Below are 17,328 nucleotides of genomic sequence, written 5' to 3'. Positions count from 1 at the left end.
GTGGGCGATGTACAATGTAGCAAGCTGCAGAAGTATGCTTGTGATTGCATCCGACGGGCATTAAAAAAAAAAAAAGCATTATGTAAGCAGAGCATTGATTATCCGAAGTAATTGGGGGACATGGGTGTTCAGAAAACTGGTTTGTTCGGATAATCGAACTGTACATGTTTATTTGCCAAAAAGAAGTACTGTACAGTCATTTTATTCATAAAAGCAGGCATCTCTTTTAGTATTACAAAGTAACATACAAAGGCAACTTCAGTAGGAATATATAGTATGTGGCACAGTTTATTAAACAAAAGTATATACATATTACATACGCATTTTGCATGAACAATACACACAGTATACAAAATTAATGTTTGAAAAAATCCTTTCTTTTGGTCTGTCTAAGCAAGCCTACCCGCTTACGCGCAGCTAAGTCATGTACTTTTTTCATTACATATATCTGAAACTGGTCACTTTCATCTTGGGCTTTAAACCGTCGCAAGACAGTATCTAAACAAGTGAACGCCTCAGAAGCTATTGGTATACTTTCATCTTCACTTTCTGGAGCACTGATTGACGAGATGCTGGTGGCGTCATCTTTATCAGTGATGACATTTACAATCTCGCTGCCCTGCATGATTTGGTGTCTTGGATCTGCATCATTGATATTCATCCATTCATGAACGTCTTCTTCATCACATTCATGGCAATCTATTTCTTTTAGCATACCGAGTATTTTGGACATATCATTCCATTCGTCATTTTCAATCATACCTTGTGAATTTTCTTCTGTGTCCAAAATTTTATTCCAGGCTTTCTTCAAATTCTCTTCCTTTACACTATTCCATGCTGCGCTGATCATGTAGGACGCGTCTTTCAAGTCAGTATTCATATGATTTCATAAGAGACTTTCTTCTCCATCCACTTCTCTTTCTAACAACTTACGCAACAATTCTTTCCTGTAATATCGTTTGAAAGTCTCAATAATGCCTTGATCCATGGGCTGTAATAAGGAGGTTACGTTAGGTGGAAGAAATATTACCTTTATGAACTCGCCTTTTTCGTTTAAAATATCACATGACGGATGAGTTGGTGCATTGTCAAGGAGAAGTAGTGTTTTCTCCCTGTTCCCATTCTTTAGCTGATGAGCTTTAACAGAGGGTATGAAAACGTCCAGAAACCACTTCATAAAAATCGTACTATCCATCCAAGCACTGTTTTGTGAGGTTTACACAACAGGCAAGGCTGACATATTAACGTGCTTGAAACAACGTGGTTTTTTACTTTTACCAATGACAAACATAGGCAGTCGGTGACTTCCAGTAGCATTAGCACAAGCCAAAGCTGTAATACGGTCCTTGCTTGTTTTAGGACCAGGTACTGCTAATTCATGACGTGAAACAAGAGTTTTTCTTGGTAAAGCTTTCCAGTTAAGTCCAGTTTCGTCAGCACTGTAAACGTTTTCGAGAGCGTAATTTCCTTCCCTTAATACGTCCCTTAGTTTGACTTTGAACGAATCAGCCGACAGTTTTTCTCCCTGTATTGTAAGCTCACGAATGCTGTGTTTTGACTTGAAGTGTTTTAACCAGCCCGTGCTCGCTTTAAAGTTCGAAGGCCCTCCAAGTTTTTCATTGAACTGCATTGCCTTCTCACACAGAATGGGACCTGAGATAGGTTCTCCTTCTGATCTCTTTTGTGTAAACCACTTGTAAACAGCATCATCTAGATCTGTGTTAGTGGCGAGCTTCATAGTTTTATGGCTTGTTGATCCATCAGTAGAATCAAGCATAGCTATAAAATTTGCTATGCTCGTCTTTTGTTTCTTTATATCTGTAATTGTTGACTTTCCCACCTTGTACTCATGGATAAAGTGGTTGCAGATTCACCTTCTTCTAACCTTTTAATAATCTCATATTTGTCCCTCATGGAAAGGACAACACATTTACGTTTAAGCATTTTGTATCATCAAGTTCACTTCTTCACGCAGCAGCACACAAGTGGTCGTAACAGAGAACAGAAGGTGACTGTTTGCACCGTGAGAAGCTCTTCTTGGGGGCGCGCAATCCTTCAAACTGCACGGAGCGGCACGCCTCAACTCTAAGCTGGCGCAGCTGTTGCTGTGAACAGCTTTGATACTGCCGCTACTTCTACTGCCAGTGCCAAGCCGACAGAAGTGTGCAAAAAGTATAAAAACAAAAAAGTTTTGTGTAGAGAAACATATAGAAGCATGTGCCTGTGTGCTTAAATTAAATAAAGGCACATTTATAATTGTAACCGTATATAGGTCCCCATCAGGAAATTTTCATCTATTTCTGAAAAATTTGGACTCGTTGTGCTATCTGTCAGACAGGGGGAAGCAAATTATTATTTGTGGGGACTTCAATGTAGATTCTCTGAAAGAGGGTAATAGGAAAAATGACCTTGAAGTATTACTCGGTTCTTTCAATTTGACACCCGTTATTGATTTTCCTACTCGGGTGGTAAAGGAGAGCAGCTCACTGATAGATAACTTCTTTATAGACCAAGATAAGTTTAACCAGATAAATGCTCAGCCTGTTGAGAATGGTCTTTCTGATCATGGTGCACAGCTAGTTACAATATATGACATAGCTCCATTCAGCAATACTAAACAGTCCTCCAAAGTAGTACGTTCAGTCAACGATTTAACAATTGCAAATTTCAGGGAAAGCCTACAGCAGTTAGACTGGGATGAGGTGTTCCGTGAACCTGATGCCAATTTAAAATATAATTTATTTCATGACATTTTTGTAAATGCATTTGAAAACTGCTTCCCCAAGAAAATAGTTAAATATACTCGTAAGAAACCTTGTAACAAACCATGGCTTACTAAGGGTATAAAAATATCTTGTAACCGGAAAAGGGAAATGTATCTGACAGCAAGAAAGAGTAGTGACCCAGAAACTATCAAAAATTATAAAAACTACTGTGTTATATTAAGAAAAGTTATTAAAAAATCCAGGAGTATGTGTATCATGTCTGAAATCAGCAACTCTGATAATAAAATTGAAACAATTTGGAATATTATTAAAAGAGAAACAGGTCAACCAAGAGCAGAGGAAGACAGTATTACCATCAAATTGAATGAAAACTTTACAAACAAAAAGTCAGAAGTTGAAAATATTTTTAATAATCATTTTCTAAATGTTGTGGATATAGTAGGATCCAGGTGTTCATTAGAAGATGCTAGGCTGTTAATGGAAGAGGCCATACCTATGCAATTTGATACAATTGAAATCTCACCCACTTCTCCCTCTGAAATTAGGAAAATAATAAACTTGCTTAAAAGCAAAAACTCACATGGAATTGATGGCATTTCCAGCAAAATACTAAAAGCTTGTTCTCAACAGATAAGTAAGATTCTCAGCCACCTGTGTAATAGCTCTCTGGAACAGGGCATTTTCCCTGATAGACTGAAATATGCTATTGTTATACCTTTGCATAAAAAGGGGGATAGATCTGATGTCAACAATTACCGTCCAATCTCCCTTCTAACAGCTTTATCCAAAATTTTTGAGAAAGTAATGTATTCAAGAGTAGCTTCACATATCTGTAAAAATGAAGTACTAACAAAATGTCAGTTTGGTTTCCAGAAAGGTTTTTCAACAGAAAATGCCATATATGCTTTCACCAGTCAAATTTTGAATGATGTGAATAACCGAACACCACCCATTGGGATTTTTTGTGATCTCTCAAAGGCTTTTGATTGTGTAAAACATGAAATTCTGCTAGACAAGCTCAAGTATTGTGGCATGAGTGGGACAGTGCACAAATGGTTTAATTCGTACCTAACTGGAAGAGTGCAGAAAGTAGAAATAAGTAGTTCTCGTAACATGCAAAGATCAGCACATTCCTCAAACTGGGGAACTATCAAGAATGGGGTTCCACAAGGGTCAGTCTTGGGTCCTTTGTTGTTCTTATTATATATTAATGACTTGCCATTCTATATTCATGAAGAGGCAAAGTTAGTTCTCTTTGCTGATGATACAAGTATAGTAATCACACCTGACAAACAAGAATTAACTGATGAAATTGTCAATACTGTCTTTCAGAAAATTACTAAGTGGTTCCTTGTAAACGGACTCTCACTGAATTTTGATAAGACACAGTACATACAGTTCCGTACAGTGAATGGTATGACGCCATTAATAAATATAGACCTTAATCAGAAGCATATAGCTAAGGTAGAATATTCCAAATTTTTAGGTGTGTCCATTGATGAGAGATTAAATTGGAAGAAACACATTGATGATCTGCTGAAACGTTTGAGTTCAGCTACTTATGCAACAAGGGTCATTGCAAATTTTGGTGATAAACATCTTAGTAAATTAGCTTACTACGCCTATTTTAACTCATTGCTTTCATATGGCACCATATTTTGGGGTAATTCATCACTGAGGAATAAAGTATTTATTGCACAAAAGCGTGTGATCAGAATAATAGCTGGAGTCCACCCAAGATCATCCTGCAGACATTTATTTAAGGATCTAGGGATTTCACAGTAGCTTCTCAGTATATATACTCTCTTATGAAATTTGTTATTAACAACCAAACCCAATTCAAAAGTAATAGCAGTGTGCATAACTACAATACTAGGAGAAAGGATGATCTTCACTATTCAAGATTAAATCTAACTTTGGCACAGAAAGGGGTGAATTATACTGGCACTAAAATCTTTGGTCACTTACCAAATAGTATCAAAAGTCTGACAGATAACCAACAAGTATTTAAGAAGAAATTAAAAGAATTTCTGAATGACAACTCCTTCTACTCCATAGAGGAATTTTTAGATATAAATTAAGAAAAAAATAACAAAAAAAATATTAAAAAAAATGAAAAAATAAAAATAAAAAATAAAGAAAAACAAAAAAACACAATGAAATAAAGTTGTTATATTAACTTAAGTATGTTGTTAAATTAACCTAATTATGTCATGTATTGGAAAATTCGACTCGTTCCACATCATTACGAAATATCGTATTCATGATCCATGGAACTAGTATTAATCTAATCTAATCTAATCTAATCTAAACAGCGACTGGTGGCTCGGCCGGTCAGGAGCGCCTTGTGAAGGCCCCATTAGAAGCAATGTTCCGCCAGCAGTGGCTCAGTGCGGCGACTACTGTGAGAAATTTGGTTTGGGAGTGAGGGGGACGATGGACTGTAGGGTGGGAGAGTAACAGGTGCGAGTGAGTACACAGTTCGGTTAAGCGGTCGTTCGGTTGACCGACATTCGGATAATCGACGCTCTACTGTAATTATGTTTATGAACTTGTGCCTACACTCTCTGTAAAAGAGCTGAGACAGGGTTTCCCATGTGCACTTTTTTATATTAAATAGGACATACCAGACAGTGTTGCCTGTATTTTTGGAGAGATTTCACTAGGAAAAAAATAAATAAAATTGTTGCAAACATATTTATGTATGACATGGCAGGTTATTTTTATAGTGCATAGTATGCTGCCATGGGTGTGCCGAAAAAGATACTATTATGCATTTGGCATGTAGATGCATGGAGGAAAAAATCTCTCAAGAGAAGCAAGTGGAAATGTATAAAATTGTCCAAACACTAATGGAAGAAAGAGACCACAATGTGTTCCGACAGTTGTCAGAAGCAGTCATAAAGCTTTTATATGAAGACACTGATACTGCAGAATGTGGACAGTATTTCATAAATGTGTATAATAATCAGAAAGAAAAATAGGCATACTGTTATTTTCTTTAGTGGTGACACTAATACTCACATAGAGCAAATGCATAAAACTATTAAATATGTTTATTTGCATGGCAAAAATGTAGGATGACTTGATAAACCTTTTAATGTCATTATGACTTTCATGAGAGATGGTTTGTGAGTGCCTCATTACCATGCATAAAGGGAAATAACATCTAAAGCAAAAGTGTAAGCTCGCAATGTTAACTACTCTGGTTGCTGAAATTAGTGCTCTTGGAAAGTTGTGGCTTCCTCAGAAGTGAAGAAGATATACACCATTTGGCATGTGAAAGAGTCAAGTGAAATTAAAATGTTATATACTGAGTAGGTGGCATACATTTATCAATACATGAGCAGCTGTCCTGATTCGGCAAACAAGTGTAATGTGTGTAATATGCTGAATGAAAAAGAACATTTCTGTTGAACATAGCATAGCTGAAAGAGATGCCAATGATTTATTAGTGATGGGAATTGATATAAGTTGTGAGAAAGAGATATTCACACACTCAGAAACACTGAAGAGGCAGAAAATTACATTACTCATAACAGGAAGAAGAAACTAACGCTTAATTGGCACAGCTGTCCAAATTGAGACTAAAGCCAGATTCTGAAGAGGAGATTAAAGCAATCTAAAAAGAAACTAGGGTGCTTAAATTGAATCTCTCAGCAATGCGGCAAAGCAGATGCAAGTGCTTACAGGCATTGATACAAACAAAGAAGAAGGTGCAGAAGATAATTTTGATATTGTGTACTTCAGAAAACCTCTGTTTACAGTAGTCTCTTGTAAAAAGATGGCAGGAATGATACTACATCCAAATAAACATTTGTCTTATGTAGATGGGATTGAACAGTATGGAATGAAATGAATTATTTGTAAGTGATTATGTGTAGTGAAAAGTATTGTTTGATTTTTGTGAAACGAGTTGTGAACAAAAATGGAATTGTGCTGTCAGAAGATTTAGCTTTGTTCATTCATTCATTTGCTCATTCACACATTAGATCCCACTTTGCTCATGGTGAATTGGAACAGTAAAGTATGTTTGAATATACATTTTCTCGTATAAGTTTTCAAAAGGTGAAATAGATGTTTTAGCAAGTAAATAGCAAGCCACATGCCAGTGTATTCAGTGCATTGTCTAAAGCTTAAAAAAGTATCAATCTGTAACACTTCCTTACCTTAAATATGTAGACCACGTTCAGAGGTTGTCACAGTAAGATCAATTTTGAGGTTGATTAATGACAGAAGCACAGAAGTACAACTAGACTTTTTATTTTATTAAGACTTTTTCATTACACAGTTTGTATCATGCCATTAAACAATTGCTTAAGAACAAAGCAACTTTTCTATGAATAATTACAAGGAGAACTCTACAGAGAGTGATTCTGACATTTATGTATTTATTTGCTCTTTTCTTTTTGTCTATTGTCTATATACAAGAGCAGACCAAACGCTGCATGTGAATTAGTATATATGAGAATAAAAAAAATGAGTTAGTATAACTAAGCATTAGGGTGTTAAGGGGGAAAATACAGTATGTACTTAAAAATAACAATAAATGTAAATAATTCAAAAGTTTATATCAGCATTTGGCCATCTGGCTCACAGGTATGTTTATCTGGAATCCAGAAGACACATGTTACTGGTCTACTGCACTATTCTACACTGCTACACTGCACCACTACACAACACTGTTGTACTTGGTATCAGAACAAAACTAGATGTAATCATTTGTCTGGGTAGTTAGGCCTAGCATGCTGAAGCACAAGTCGGGAATCACAAGGACTGTGCTGTCATGCAACCCAAGGTGAAGAGATTGGGAGCCATCTGTCAGCATCTCAGGAAATTGTCCCTGGTTGTTCCCAAGGCTCAACCTCTAGCTGCTCCCAAAAGGTGGTTGTAGGTGGATGTTCTGATATGGTGGCTCTTCTTGTCTTAATGTATGGTCCCTTCTTGATTTCTTTTCAGCATGTAGGGTTGGAGTTCATAAACTGATATTTTGGTTGCCATCAAGTTCAGCTCATGCCAAAGCTCCTCATTCCTTTTTATGTTATGAGTAGACTGACATATTGCCAAAGACATTCCTACCCTTGTTTGTCACAACTTGTGTAATGGCACATTCCCAGGTGATGTGGTCTGGACTGCCATTTCCTCCATATTCACAAGTATCTGTGTTGATTGTAATATTAAAACAGGACCATGCTTGACAAAGACAATAGTCAGTGAAAGATGACACAGGAGAACTCAAATAGAAGTGACAAAAGTGTGGAGCCACTCCTATACTACGCATTGTTTACACAGCAGCGGGTACTTCCTACAATGCTGGTGCAACTTCACATGTTCTCTTGTGCAACATTATGATTGTTAGATGAAGCTACATATCTTACATCTCCCCATAGCAGAAAATGTAATTTTTCTGAAAGAGATTTTCGTACAAAATAATTAAAAGATAGAATATCAGAAAATTCTTCTACAATTGCAGAAGAGTTAATTACATAAGTTGTAGATATTCATCAGTATTAAAAAAGTACGTATTTTGAACAATGGAGAGAACGATGATGGAGACTAAGCATTTGATAGTATATGGAACTAGGAAATATATGTAACTTGACGTGATTATATTCCTAAGAGTGTCATAATTTCTGATGAAACGAAATGTTCAAATTAGTGGTAGGTGAGTGATTTGTAAAAAAAGAATAAGGTAATTGTCTGTGAACAGAGTCATGTAGGAAACTGTAGACTACTGATAAAAACATGACTGACATGGTGCTATAACAATACAGGAGTAAATTTGGTTTGGGTTATGCAATTTGAACACCAATAACAAATAATTTTGGTGATGTGTAGAAGTAATGATTGAAAATAGGAAGGAATTAATTATGTACAATAGGCTTTGGGAGGAGAGTAACTGAGAAGTGTGACTGTTTTCCTAATGTGTGTGAATGAAATGGCAAGAAGTGATTGCTGGATTAAGTCATGAATTTTGATGGGCAATACTAAAGAAATGTATTACGTAATTAGTAAAGTGTATATGAGAATACAACAATTAGAAAATGGATGAAGTAAGATGAGCAATGATAATGGGAGGGTTATGAGATAAAGAGAAACAGAGAAAAGGGAGATAAAATAAGAGGAAAAGTAAAAAAAAATACAGGTTGGCATTGTTAGGGACCTTTCCAGATAGTAGTCAAGAGGACTGAGTGGAATTCAGTATAGAACAAAGTGGGAGCAATGTGAAATTATGTATTGCAGTATCAGCTAACAGTGTGGGAAGTGATCATAAGAAACTGAAGGTGGGCGAGCTAAATTGAAACATCAAAGAAAACATAGTAATAATAGAAAAAAAGTAATGCACTAACAACTAATGAATCTAAATAAGGCACAGTTTTGTAAACTTACCCCTAAGGCTGTTGTACATTTGAAGCCATATAAGGCAAAAGCAGCACAAACAAAGGATGTGAATTTGATGAGAGGAGTAGTTACTGAATGTAGGACTTGCGATCCAGGTGATGCATACATTTCCAATATTGGTGGCTTAATTGTGGGAGGTATTTAAAGATATGTTCTTGCATATGGGATTTTACAGTTTAACGGATTACAATATTGATTTTTGCAATGAAAAAGTAAGGTGAAGCATGATGTGAAATGTGTAATAATATGACAAAATGATTAATTTGTAGTTTTTGCAATCAGATTGAAGTTGTTGTATCACACTGATGGGCATTAACTCCCAAGAGATATGAGATAAAGCAGGAAAAACATATAGAATGACAGTTGGTAAGGGAATTTATTTTTTGAATGCATTAAGATAACATGAAAAATTACTGTGACAGGAACCCAGTGATATAGAGCCATAAATGTCAAGTGGAAAGTAGGCAAGTTATAAGTACACTCGAATGTGAGTGGTGAAATATGATATGTAATATAGGTATGAGAACTGAGTAAGTACACTTCATTGTTATCATATAAATTTATTTTTTGTAATTTTTTTTTGTTTAATTCCGATTTGGAACCTGTCATACTATACGTAGAGATAATACTGAGAACATAATCTTAACCATTTCATTCATTATTTGGTTTCTTGAATACCATTACTCTGTAAGAAGATTGTTTAGACAGTGTTTTTTGTTACATAAGTTTCATAATATTCCATGATATATTTGATGACTGATTTTTAATGATATGAATATTATTTTTCATTAGTACAAATTAGTACACTCAGAAGCATTAACTACTTATATGAAGTCACATGTCTTGTATGTAGCAAAGACACTTTATCTTAAGAGGTTCTGGGAAACACCTCATAATAAAATGGGAGACACACATGAAGCCATTCTTAACTACGAGTGATAAATTTTTTTCTTTCACCTCTTTTTACTCTGTGCATAGACCTTTGATGGTTCAGACTATTTATAATTTTGTGCTAGAGAACAAAATATAGCTATGTTTTACTTTATTTGTATTACAACATGACTTTATTTTTGAGTATGCAAATATTTCAATTTTTTTCATCACATTATTAGCCATTATCATCTTTAGTTTACATCGTATACAGGATGAAAACTTGCACTGTAAAAATTGTGGAAATGGAACATGCTGTTGATACGCAGTTTTCACAGATTGGGTGTCAGGGGCTTGTATTGTTAGCCAATCAACAGAGTGGAATAACACTTAGAAAATTTATTTTTATGCAAAAATACACTTTTTTTACATGGAAAAATGCCTACTGACATTAAGAAACTGAAAGTAGGGCAAATTAGAAAGTCAGTGGTGTTTGTTCCAAGTCATTAATAAGATACCTATCTTGAAAAGTCCCAATGCTGCCCATTGTACAATATCTGTGTTAGCACACACTAAAGAACCAAATACATACACTAGTTGTGTAGATTCTGACCGGCGAGACAACTGACCATCGCAGGGTGTGTTCAGAATGACCACTAGCAGCAACAATACACGCTTCCGGTGTGGTGTCGAATGACTGCTGCGCATGTGCTAGCATTTCAGCAGATATTTCTGAGCAGGCTGCAGTATTATGTCATTGCATATCATTGGTGTAGTTGATATGTCCTTGTAGATGACATCTTTCGCTCTCCCCACGGAAATAAGTCTACAGGCGTAAAATCCAGGGACTGAGCCAGCTAAGATGCAGGCCTTCTGTTTCCAATCAAAGATTCGGAAACAATTTGTGAAATCATGCTGTAGTACTTCGTGCACTATGGATTGGACAGTCATCATGTTGTGCCATAGGTGGCTTCTAGTCTGCAGAGGAAGGTCTAGTATCTGTGGAAGATGGCCTGTTAGGAGGCTGCAAAAATTACATGTGTTTAGTGTTCCATCTATTATAAAAGGGCGTATGAGCTGATGATTCACTATCCCACACCTCATGTTTACACTCTGTGGATGTTGGCGTTCCAATGGACAAAGTCAACAGAGATTATCAACAGACCAGCAGTGCATGTTAAGCAGTTTACCTGGCCATAAATAGTAAATGTGGCTTCATTGCCAAACAAGATATGTCTGTAGTATCCTGTAGAAGTTAACATGATTCTCTCATAATCATCTCCATGCAGCTCTTGATGGAGAGAGATGTGATAGGGATGGAATCTATGTCGACAGAGAGTGCGTAGGACACTTGCCTGACTCATGCCACCTCCTCATTCGCTTGCACCGGAGCTAACACGTGGATCAACTGTGGCAGCAGCACCAAGAACATTAATTTCCCCCTTTTCTGTAATCGCTTTTTGATTTCTATTACGTTGCCTAGGTCTTACACCTCCACTTTCACATAACCAATTATTGACATCCATTTGGATATTTTAACACATACACCTGACAAGAACAAACTGCATTTTTCCTACACTTTCCATACACAATGACCATGTCGGCTTTTTCTGCTTTAGTAACTCCCATTGTCCACTCACGAGCTACTACTTGGAATGTCACACACTGACTGACTAGTAAGTCGCAATGCACTTCTGGAACACGTAAGCACACTATAAGCAAACATATCATCATCCTACCAAGCAACTACACATGTTGAATGCCACAAACAAGTGCCAGTCTGCAAACTTTTCAAAATACAATATCTCATAAACGACTAGCACTAGAGTTCTGTAGCCGGCCGCGGTGGTCTAGCGGTTCTGGCGCTGCAGTCGAGAGCCGCGGGACTGCTACGGTCGCGGGTTCGAATCCCGCCTCGGGCATGGGTGTGTATGATGTCCTTAGGTTAGTTAGGTTTAAGTAGTTCTAAGTTCTAGGGGACTTATGACCTAAGATGTTGAGTCCCATAGTGCTCAGAGCCATTTGAACCAACTAGAGTTCTGTAACAAACACCACTGACAATCTAATTATCTTACTTCCAGTTTTTAATGTCAATAGGCATTTTTTCATTTAAAAAAAATGCATGTTTACACAAAACTACACTTTCTAAGTCTTATTGCAAACTGTTGATTGGCTAACAGTACGAGCCCCTAAGTACCAATCCATTCTGTGAAAACCTTACATCAGGGAACCTTATATCAGTAACACTTTCAATTTCAGCAATATTTGCCGTGCAAATTTTAGGTGATTAACCCTGTATATGTCAACATATTAACGTAATACGTCGGTGGTCTCCTGAGCCATTGCTCACTATCATAATGGCTCCAGATGAACATGACGCCACTTCCAAAGACGCTAAGAATCTCACACATCCATTAAGGACATGCCGGAAGACACACATGATGTACAAGAAAGCATGGCTTATGCCTTGGAGCTCACAAGATGATGGAAACCAAGGGTGTTCTCTCAGTTCTTTTCCGTACAATGGCCTCCCAATAGCTTGAATTATAGAAGTTGTGGCTGGAAGATGTGGCACACTTCTGTAATCCAAGCTACTGGGTGGCCGTTGTACCAGAGAGAACTGTGAACACACCCACCGTTTCGATTATCTTGTGAACACCAAGGAGTATGTTGTGACTTTTTGTGCATTGGGAAGGCGTTCTGGCCTTTCCTTGAGATACATATGGGGTTTTTCACATCTTTGGAAGCAGTCTGATGCTCGGACGATGACGTGATGACAGTGTGCAACGGTGCAAAAACAATTGATAAGCTAATATGATAATGCAATGGTTGGAACTTTAATAGTGGCAACTATTTATTTAGAGCTTGTACAAAATAGATATGTGTTTCAAAGTTTTACTGACCTTCAAAGCAGTCACCAGCATTGTGTATAACCCGTTACTAGCGATGTGGAAGTCGTAGGATAATCTTAGCAGTGCCAGTTGTGATGACAGTTGTAATGACGCTGTCTGTTGCCTGACGAATTTGTAGCAGTTCTGAAGCGAATGCTGTGAATAATTACCTTCAGTTTAGAAATCGAGTTGAACTTACGAGTGCTTTAGTCAAGGGAGTGCAACAGGTGGTATAGCACTTATCAGCCCCATCAGTCAAACAAATCAAGTAACAGCTTGGACTGTTCGTGCTTGAGGGTTGTCATGCAAAATGATGGTCAGGTCCAGCAGAAAGTGTCATCACTTCTGTCTCTAAGCTGGTCGTAGGTTGTGTTCCAAAAATGAACATCGTAAGAGACAAAAGTAATGACACTGCCTACTGGACCTGACCATCATTTTGCAGGACAATGCTCGAGCACGTACAGTGTAAGCTCTTACTGATTTGTTTGACTGATGTGGCTGCTAAGTGCTATACCACCTACTGCACTCCCCTGACTTAAGCCCTTACGAGTTCAACTCGATTCCTAAACTGAAGGAAACAGTTTACGGCATTCGCTTCAGAACTGCTACAAATTGGTCGAGCAATAGACTGCGCCGCTCGAACTGCAACACAACTGGCACTGCTAAGAGTATCCCACGACTTCCACATCGCTGGCAACGGGTTATACACAATGCTGGCGACTACTTTGAAGGTCAGTAAAACTTTGAAACACGTACCTATTTTGTACGAGCTGTAAATAAATAGTTGCCACTATTAAAGTTCCAACCCTCGTATATATCTGATGAATGCTGAAGATAATAATGATTATTAACGAAAATATAGTGAATATTGAAAATGAATTCATTTCACTTAATTCGTAATGAGTCTAAAATAATCAAATGTTACTTCATTACTTTTTGCCAATTTCAGTGTTCAGATAAACTCATGCTCCAAAATTCGATAGTTAGATCTCTTGGAAGCGGTTTCTTTACACGTCTGCTATGGAAAACATTGTGGCTTTAGAAATCGCTGTCTACGAAAGGACTTCAGAAAGTAAGTTACACATTATTGTTGCTGACCAGTTAAGATTTATTTAATACTGCTCCACATATTTCAGTGACACAGATACATGACATGCTTTTTGACACAGTCACAGTCGAAAATTTCCAACAATCGCTTAGTTCCTCGACGACAGAAAATTGGTCCTTGGGCATTGAGCCATTCGAGAAACGCTCATTGAACGTCGCCGCCGTCGTAAAACATGCAGTTGCATTGAATCAATTCCTGGAGTGCCGGCACATGTCACCTGTGATCGATGTCGATGGCCTCTCTCGCTAGATCAGTATCAGCCATGTTTGTGCAGTTTAGTGAAATTGTTGCCACCATTTCACTACGACTGGACGTGGCATTCTATTGGTCCTTATACTGCCAGAATTTCACGGTGAACCTGCGCGAAACTTAGACGTTTTTCCAACGAGAATCATACTGTTGTATGTACGTCAACTTTGCCGTACGTTTCCAGTTGCCACACCATTTCACTCCCACACTGTGGTGCACCTGTTTCCTGTACCACAGCAGAACTGCCTCTACAGGAAAACCAGAAATGTAATATCTTCTGACAGAGCGTCACTCTTATTGCGTTGTTTAACGTGGAAAGACATGTGTAATTAACTTTTTGAAGTCCTCTCAACACATGACTTTCTTTGGTTGTCAGGCTGTTTACGAGAAAGCAAAGGCATTTTCGTCGCTGTCCAGAGATGAAGGTAGATGCGAATATTTGCAGAATATTGGAGAAATAGAGCCCACAGTCCTTTCTCTGTTAGTTCATCTTCCATCATTTGATGAGTCACTAAAGAGATTCTCTCAACACCCTGATGCACAGACTTCGACAACAATTCGTAGCACAAAATAAAATCGTTGCTGTACGCTGACCAACATCCATCCCTAATTCCCACAAAAACGCTTCCTGACCTCCTTCCCCCTGCTGTACAACATGATCATAGCAATATATTATCATCCATCTAGACGAAAGGAAAAAGTGTAACACAGCAACTCCTCACTTCTTCAGGCTGAGTACAGCTGGTGGGTGAAGGATTTACCAGTAGGCATTTCCTTCATCTTCAGTAGGGTGGGAAATGTGCTAATCTTTATTTTGGTGTGTAATACTGGACAGTAATACTGGACAGTAATACTGGGACAGGTTTAGGAACTTAATTTATTTTGAGTTACTTGTTCCTTCAGTGCATCGTCTTCTTAAGGTTGCAGTGCTTCAACGGTCGAGCAGCGCAACTGGTCATTGGTGACGTTCTCAAATCCCAGGTTTTGGATGAGGGGTTGGTGGACACGTGCGTCTTCTTGTAGAAATGTCATGTTATCATCTGGTGATGTTGAAGGTGGTGGTGGTGGTTAGTGTTTAACGTCCCGTCGACAACGAGGTCATTAGAGACGGAGCGCAAGCTCGGGTTGGGGAAGGATTGGGTAGGAAATCGGCCGTGCCCTTTCAAAGGAACCATCCCGGCATTTGCCTGAAACGATTTAGGGAAATCACGGAAAACCTAAATCAGGATGGCCGGAGACGGGATTGAACCGTCGTCCTCCCGAATGCGAGTCCAGTGTGCTAACCACTGCGCCACCTCGCTCGGTATGTTGAAGGACTTCCAGTAGTTCTGCCATGGCATGCAGCTATTCATGCGGGAACTGACAGTGGACATGGTAGACCTGGCGAAGTATTTTATTTTGGCAGACACTGGATGTGTGTCTTCGCAGCTTCTCCCCACACTTTGCAAATGTAATCAAAGAGGGGGAAAAGGTACAGATGGTACATGACGCTCATATAGGATAGGGTACAGAGCTCCCAAAAGTAGGTGAATCTTCGTGTGGACATCGGCGATGTGCAGGCGCCAGGTAAGCTTTTTGTCCATGATGACTCCTAAGTACCGGACAGATGAGAGCCAAGGGAACACTGTCCCATAAAGGCGGAGTCGACATTGCAGCATAGTACGCTTCCGAGTGAAGATAATGGCGTGCATTTTGGTGGGGTTGAATCCAATCCTCCAGTGGCCTGCCCAATCTTCAAGTCGGTTGAGGGCACTCTAGCCATGGAACGAGGACTTTTCGCCATCTGCTGCTGGAGTACAACATGGTGTCATTCGCATATATTGCCTTCTCCACTCGTGGCACTGTGGGCATGTCTGAGGTGTAGATCGTGTAGAGGACAAGTCCAAGAACTGATCCCCTGCATTGATGCGCCGGACTCAAGAGATGGCATTGTCAGGTTGGATCATGAATGTCCAATCCTAGAGATAGGAGGTGGCCAGCTTCACATATGTTCTGGGAAGTCTGAAAGTTTGCAGCTGCCATAACAGTCCAGTGTGCCAGACACTGTCAAACGCCTTTGTAACATCAAGCAGAACTGTGCCACAAACCTCGCACTGGTTGAATGCAACTGTGATGTATTCCACTGCTCGGAGAATATGCTGTGTGTTGGAATGCCTGCTGCGAAACCTGAATTTCTCCAGATGCAGGATGTGGAGCTGCACAACCAGACGTTGGAGCTGGCAGAGGAAGAGATGCTCAAAGAGCTTGCTGACATGTGGAAGCAAGCTTATCGGATGATAGCTAGTAGGGTGCTTCTTATTTTACACTGGTTTTGGCACAGCAACGATGACAGGATGCTTCCACACAGCAGGAAAGGTGGTTGTCGTGATGATTCAGTTAAACAGGGTGGCAAGATGGACGATCGCCGACCATGGGAGCTGCTTCAGGACCCTGCCAGTGATGTCATCAGATAAGGAGCTTTGTTGCTCGGCAGCATCTGAATGCCCACTTGGACCTCTTCAGGCATGACTGGAGTGATGGGATCCTCTTCCTCAACATCTTCCCGAAGAATTGCAGCAATGTATTTCTCAATAGCAGCAGTTCATTGAAGGTTAACTTGGTTGTGCAATGGCTGAAAGTTGGCCTCAAAGACATCCGCCAACATATCAGCTTTTTCACCTGGGTGGTATGCTGTCTGATCGCCAGTTGTCAGGGGTGGTGTTCGCATCCTCCTGTTAGTGAAGTGGCTGATGGTTTGCCAGCCAAGTGGGTCTGGGGTGAAGCTGCATAGTTTGTCAGCCCACCACAGGCTACGATGCACTGCGATGCCAGCCTGTGTTTCCCGTGGCAGCTGATTGATGTGGCATTTGAGAGCTGCATTGCGGGTGAGGCACCACTCATGGCATAGTCGATTCCTTGTCCGGATAGAGGCTAAAATGTCCAGAGGGAGGCTGGGCATCATGGGGCGAGGTGACTACAGCGGCAGTGTGGCCTCATGAAGAGCATCAGTGACGATTTCAGCGAATCTGTCGAACGAGGCTTCAGTGGCAGCTTCCTCTTCCTCGATGACAGTGACCGCGACTGCAAAGTCAACATGATTGTG

The sequence above is a fragment of the Schistocerca nitens genome, chromosome 5, assembly GCF_023898315.1.
Source record: "Schistocerca nitens isolate TAMUIC-IGC-003100 chromosome 5, iqSchNite1.1, whole genome shotgun sequence".
Classification (NCBI taxonomy): Eukaryota; Metazoa; Arthropoda; class Insecta; order Orthoptera; family Acrididae; genus Schistocerca; species Schistocerca nitens.
This window is presented reverse-complemented; position numbering follows the sequence as displayed.